The sequence below is a fragment of the Gossypium arboreum genome, chromosome 7 (assembly GCF_025698485.1).
Source record: "Gossypium arboreum isolate Shixiya-1 chromosome 7, ASM2569848v2, whole genome shotgun sequence".
Lineage (NCBI taxonomy): Eukaryota > Viridiplantae > Streptophyta > Magnoliopsida > Malvales > Malvaceae > Gossypium > Gossypium arboreum.
Genome location: NC_069076.1, coordinates 61,574,926 through 61,582,204, shown reverse-complemented (window position 1 = coordinate 61,582,204; position 7,279 = coordinate 61,574,926). Strand labels below are relative to the sequence as shown.

Below are 7,279 nucleotides of genomic sequence, written 5' to 3'. Positions count from 1 at the left end.
AATTCATGCTATATCAAATCAATAAAAATCGAATACATGCATTTAACAATATAGTTGTATTATTTACGTACAACTTACTTCGGTTTACAAAAAGTACTTGACTAGATGGCTTAAGCGGATTGCTTGGCTTTGCCTCGGCTAGGCTCAGTTTTGGTAAATCTTGATCTATAATAGCAAAAATGTACCCATTTAGTCATTAATTACAATTAGGCATTCACAATTTCACATCTTATGTAAAATGACCATTTTGCCCCTAGGCCTTGGCAAAATGACCAATTTACCCCTATACTCGAAATTTGATTGTTATCGAGTTTATTTGTATTTCAAGGCTAGTGAAAATTTTTTTACTCTTATATCCACCTCAAATCCTCACTATTTTTTTACACTTATTACCTATTTTGCAACTTATGCAAAATAGTCCCTTAAGGTGTTTTCAAGCTAACACCTTTTACAAAAGTTGCTTATAACACAACTAGAACTCATATTCCTCCATAAAAACTCAGCATCTATCACAATCACATCCATGAAAAAATCCTAAACTCTTGACCATTTTGCAAGATATCACCCTCATTTGAAAGCTCATGCTTCAAGGATCTTAAAAATGTGAAAATCTTGAAGAAAACTCATTAAAATCCCTTACTTGTGAGAGGAGTAAGTTGCTGAAAAATTTAAGCTTTCAAACCCCCTTTCATGGCTGGAAATTTTGGTGGAAAGAGATTAAAAGAAAAGAAATTGACAACCTTTTTCTATTTTGCTTCTTTTTTTGGTCAAAATAGCTACCAAATTCTACCCACTCTTAAAATTTGTTCCCTCTATGTCTCATGGCCCGCCAGCCCTCTTAAAAAGGGTCTAATTACCCTTTAAAAGTCCCAAAATTTATTTATCTAGCTATTTAACACATTTGGACACTAAAACACAACTTTTGCTTTTTATGCGATTTAGTCTTTTTTCACAATCAGGCTCACAAACGTTAAAATTGACTCACCAAATTTTTCATGCAGTATTATAATCATGCTATAATCTCATAATTATAATAAAATAATGTTTCCAACTTTGGATTTGTGGTCCCAAGACCACTGTTCTGACTAGGCCCTTAATCAAGCTGTTACAACTCCCACCACCATCTCCTGGTTCATCTTATTACCCGCTAACCCAAATTAAAATCATTAGAAATTCCTTTAGGTTTTTTTAATCCCAAAATTCTTCTTTACTTCCATCACCATCTCTTAGTTCATCTTATTACCCATCTGTTCAATATTTTTCCCTCCATTATCCACACCAAAACTCACGCCCTTATCCCATTCGTATCCCACACCATATTTTTCCCCATTAATCACAACGCGAATATGTAAGCTCTAAATTATATAGGGTTTTTCTAGTCATTTTTACCACTTTTTTACTTAATAATAATACTAATCCCGAGTATTTGTTAATTAATTAAGTGAATTTTGTTTATATTTGATGATGGGTATGAATTTATAAAAAATGCAAATATAAGCTTTATTGTATTAATTTTGTGCATAATTTAAATTATTTAATGTTAATTATTAATGTGTTATATTTATTTATGCAGGGAACCATGGAGATGATATAATATGGAGCTTATTATAAAGTTGCATGAACATGAGCTATTTATTTCCTATGTTGGACGACAAAACCATGCTAAATGGGTCATCAAGGTGTTACTTTGATCTAGTAAAAGAGATGATACATGATGGACAAGTCTGACAAGCTTAGTGGGTTATGAAACTATCCAACAAGGGGGAGTCAAGCCCAAATTCGGAACAAGCATGTTGGATGCCCAAAAATCTCTTTTGGGACAATTATTTTTAAGTCCCTACATTTGGAGAATCATTGGAAATCAGCAACAAAGATTGCCCTTGAAACCATCCAACCCATGCCTAAATTTAGCATGATTCTATGCTTAAATCAAGCAACCGCCATCCACCTACTTCCACTATATGTGGTCGGCTAAGAAATGGAGAAAATTGAGGGATTCCAATCCCTATTATTAGTAAACTCTACCATCTACTTCAAGTATAAATACGTTTATCCCTCATCCTTCATCCATTTATTCCTCAATCATCCCTACATTCCTCATTCAACTATTCTCTCATTTCCTCTCTTCATTCCCATGCATAGCATCCCATTTCCCTTAGCCAGCCAAACCTTGAGAAGATCAACTCTTGGCTGGCCACCTTGAGGAGCCATTAGCAAAAGAGTAACACAAGGATTGGAGGAGAACATATTCAATCAGAGTTCACAAGGTTGTTTGATTCGACATAGTTTATTCTTCATTTACTGTGTTATTTTGATTTTAATCATGTTTACAATGTGCTTTGTTATCTTGTCATCAACAATGGTAGCTTAAATCTGTTTAGCTAGGATTATTGCATTGATTTAATGAAGTTTGTTTAAATCATGTTTATGGTGTTTGTGCCTCAATCGATCATGTTTTTAATTAAAGTCAAATATGTATTTCATTTATACATGATTAGATGCATTAGAATAAGTTGAGTGGTCCTGACCAGAAGACAGCTAGTGGACACAATAATTGAACTGTGTATGCTTGATTTAGATCCCGACCCGACTAAATTGAAGGTTCATAATAACTTGAACGACCTTTATTATCTTGCACAGTTTTTAGGTTTATGTGATTAAACTGTTTTAAACCTAATATGTCTCTGTTACTGTAACGTGTAGGTTTGTGAAAGTGTACATAGTCGTTATCAAGTAATAAGTAAGTATCGAGTTATCGTCTCCACAGGGATTGTATTTGTGTTAAATCACTAAGTCAATTCTAAAGATATAAACCTTCATGCATGTTATCCGTGTCTAACAGCAGGACAGGATACGAGGAATTATCGGACTTTAACATAAGCCCTCAGCCAAAACCGTACCATAAAAAGATTTTCGTTCTATTTAAAAATTTTCATTCTCAAGTACAACATCCCTTAAACAGGCTTACGAGGCCCAAATATTATGTTGAGGTGGTGCGGGACTAAATCAAAGGTTTTGGAAACGTTTGAGGACTTAGAAGAGTTTCATCATGAAATAGGGCCACATGCCCGTGTGGCCATTTTGACATTGCCGTGATGAAGACCCGTGTGATTCACAAATTCAATTTAGTCCCGAACCCGTCCCAAACCCGTGCCCCAAGGGAACACAAGGGAACATGTCCATGCCCCAAACCCATGTAAATTTAATGCCAAATTCGAACCTACAGGGGTTTTCACATGGCGTAGCACATGCCTATGTCTACAGCTCGTGTCCCTCACATAGCCATGACACGCCCGTATTGTAGCCCGTGTGTAAAAGCCTTGACATTCTGTTTCTAACATCGTCAATTCTTAAGGGTCACACGGCCAAGGTCGTGCCCTTCACACGGTTGAGACACATGGTTGTGTCTCTGCGTGAGTTTATTACCATGCATACTGACGTGTAAAATTAAAGTGCAGGGGAAAAACGACTGGACTCCATGCTCGTGGGCAAACCATGTGTCACACACGGTCTAGACACACGCCTGTGTGTCTGCCCGTGTGGACAAAAATAAGGATATTTATCAAGCCTCTTTGCCCCCTTACTTGCACTAACATAGACAAGATCAACCAAATCAGCCACAATGATTGGAAATTTGTATCAAATGCATCTAATAATAATTAATATTAGCCAACATTAATGGGCTATACAAAATGTTATCACATCCATCATAAAAGCCAATACTTGTGGCTAATCAAACAAGACAATAAACCAAAGATTCGAGTCCCTATACATGCCAAAATTACAACATTTAAATTAACTATACCAAAAGCTTCAAGTGATAGTGTGATTAATGCCTCTGACGTCCCTTGATCCCCGATACGAGCTTAACAACACTATAAGAAAATGGAAAAGAAGGGAGTAAGCATAAACCTTAGTAAGTACATATATGCAAATAATGTATAAGTAAGAGCTTATCCCTTAGATGCTAATTTATTAAACTTGAATGATTTATCCGTTAGATGCTAATTTATTAAACTTGAATGATGTATATCATTTAGACCTCTTTATCTTACTCTTCACTTCATTTACGCATACTTGCTACGTCTCGTTACATAATAAGGCCTTATTCATAAGTTTAGTACACACACCTATAATCACCTGTAAAATAACTCAAGTTCATTCTCTATAATGAAATACCTCATTGGAATTATCACCAACTCACTTTTCGAGTTACTCATTGAACACTCAGAATACTAATGGATACATGGGAAGCTCCCACCTAAGTGTTGTATAAGTAGCCAGAGCTACCTCATACTATGTAATGCTCGCTTTTTGATCTACTCATGGGCCTTTTTACCAAGTCAGTACCTGGACCCCATAGCACTACCATGTAACCTCCTGCTCATTAACCTACTGTAAACTGAAAAATATATAGGATTTTTCCTATTTAAATTATCACCTTTTTACTTAAATTTGTTTTTAAAACCAAGTAATTATTTAATAAATTAATGAAATATGTGAAAATATGAAAACAGGACATATAAATTATTAAAATGTGATTTTATGCTTTATTATATAGTTTTCATGCATAAAATGGTTTATTTTATATTAAATTGAGCATATTATATTTTTATGAGATAAAGTGGGCCATGCATGATTAAATTAAATAATAAAATATAAAATTATATTTAATAGTTAATTTTAAAATATTTCATTAATAATTTGGTTTTAATTAAGTTAATTAAGTTGGTAAAATTTAATTACGTGGTCCTCTAACTTATTGATTTATTTTTCGACAGGTCTGAGAGCTTTAATTTGATTGCAAAACCGTCCAAATGGAGGGCCAAGTCAACTCAAAATTCGACTGAATATGGAGGTTCATAAACCACCTTTTGGTTTAATTACACAAGGTCCTTGAAGAGTTGAAGAAATTAGAGATTTGCCCGAAGATTTTCTGGTGACCGAGTCTTAGTCCTGAGTTGTTGTGGCACTCATATTGACCAAGAATCAAGCAAAATCAGCCACATTCCCTCAATTCAAGGCCGGCCACCTTCGAAAGGAATTTTGAAAGATGGGCACTCCTATTTTTAGCAAACTAGCTCCATGCCTCACCTATAAATAAGAGCCCCTTTCTCACTTTTTCAATCATCCTTCATCCTTCATTCATCCCTCACTCATTCATCATTCTCTCCTCTCTCAATTCTCTTAGATTTTTTAGCCCTCATCATCTTTGCATAAATATTTTTAGGAAATTAGCCTCTTAAAGAACCCTTGGTCTGCCACCTCGGAGAGCCATCAGCAAAGGAGCAAAGCGAAGGAACGAATGAGCCCTCATCATTCAGAGTCTTGGGTGACGGCCACTCTGAATTGGGTTTAATCTTTCTTACTTTAATTTAATTCAAGAATGTTTGCTATATGTTCTTTGTTCTTGTTTACAACAATGATAGCTTAATTTTATTTAAGCTAGGATGATTGCTTTGATTTAATAATAATTATTTGATTCATGCTTATAATTTCTATTAAAATCAAGTCTGTATTTCATTCATACGTGATTGAAATGCACCTGAATTATTTGAGTGATCCTAACCAGACGATGGCCAATGGACTCATAATTGAAATGTGCATGCTCAATTTAGATCCTAACCTGATTAAATTGCAGGTTGCATAACATCCCTAACTAGGCTCTATTATCTGCATAGTTTTTAGATTTGTGTGATTAAACTGTTTCAAACCTAACATGTCCCTGTTACCTCAAACGAATACTAAGAAACCCTTAGTAAATAAGGATCAGTAAAATGCATATTTACTAAGTAAAGGATTTCGAAAGGACCTAATGTGGTTTCGAAACTCGTGAAAGATTGAGTTACCATGGAATGATTTTCCAAATATTGATAAGCATGTTGATAAAAATTTGAGTTTAATTAAAGTAATTGTCCTAGCTTATTTATGTTATAATTGTTGCTTATTGTGTTAATTCTGCTAAAATCTTTCTCATTCATATAGTTTGCATACTTAGGATAAATTGCATTAGAGATCATTGCATTTATTTAATATACTTAACTTTTCATCACTTCACAATTATATTGTTTTTATTTATCAAATTGTTAATACACTTTTGCAAATTAAGTGACTTAGCACAAATACAATCCATGTGGAGACGATAACTCGATACTTACTTATTACTTGATAACTACTGTGTACACTTGCACAAACCTGAGCGTTACAAGTTTTTGGCGCCGTTGCCGGGGATTGTCAACTGTTGCCATAGTCATTTTTTGTGAAACTATTTATTTTAAATTTGGTTATTTCTAACAGTACTAACTTATTCTTTTTAATTTTTTTAATTTTCTTTCCAGGTGTTTATGACCATAGATCGGATTATCGATTTACTCCTAGTAGACCCTGAAATTGAGTGAACTTTTAGACAAATATGACGTGAACGAATAACTCAGAGACAGAGCGAGATGGACCTTGGAAATCAAAATCAAGACCAAGGTAATGAAGTCGAACATGTCTGAAATCCTATCCTCATTGCTAATGATAAGGATCGATACATCAGATAATATGTTGTGTCACTTTTCAATGAGTTAAATCCAGGAATTAGAAGGCCAGATATTGAGGAAACCGAATTCGAATTGAAACCAGTGATGTTTCAAATGCTACAAACGGTGGGCCAATTTAGTGGTATGCCCACGGAAGATCCACATCTCCACCTTTGATTGTTTATGGAGGTGAGTGACTCAATTAAGATAGTCGGTGTGACTGAAGACACACTAAGGTTGAAGTTGTTTCCGTACTCATTGCGAGATCGAGCACGAGCATGGCTCAAATCATTGCCACCAATTTCTATATCTACATGGCAAGAATTAGCAGAGAGATTTTTGGCTAAGTATTTCCCACCTAGCAAAAATGCTAAGTTGAGGAATGAGATCACAACTTTCTAACAATTGGATGATGAGTCTCTGTATGAGGCTTGGGAATGATTTAAGGAGTTGCTTCATAAGTTTCCTCATCATGGGATTCCTCATTGTATCCAGTTTGAGACATTCTATAATGGTCTCAGTGCACATACAAGATTGACGGTAAATGCTTCTGCGAATGGTGCAATTTTGTCTAAGTCTTATAATGAGGCTTATGAAATTGTCGAGAGGATCGCGAGCAACAACTATCAATGGCCAACAAATTGAACAGCTTTGGAAAGACGTGTAGCCGGAGTTTATGAAGTTGATGCTCTCACTTCATTATCAACTCAGGTATTGTTTATTTCCTCTATGTTAAAGTAGTTTACCGCTAATGG

The 7,279-nt window shown here is 34.9% G+C and overlaps 1 non-coding gene across 1 annotated transcript; it reads right to left on the bottom strand.

Moving 5' to 3' along the window:
- Positions 1–6,896: 6,896 nt before the first annotated feature.
- On the bottom strand, positions 6,897–7,003 carry LOC128295829 (small nucleolar RNA R71). The gene has a single exon (XR_008286378.1). It is a non-coding gene; the product is annotated as a small nucleolar RNA R71 (small nucleolar RNA).
- Positions 7,004–7,279: the final 276 nt, after the last annotated feature.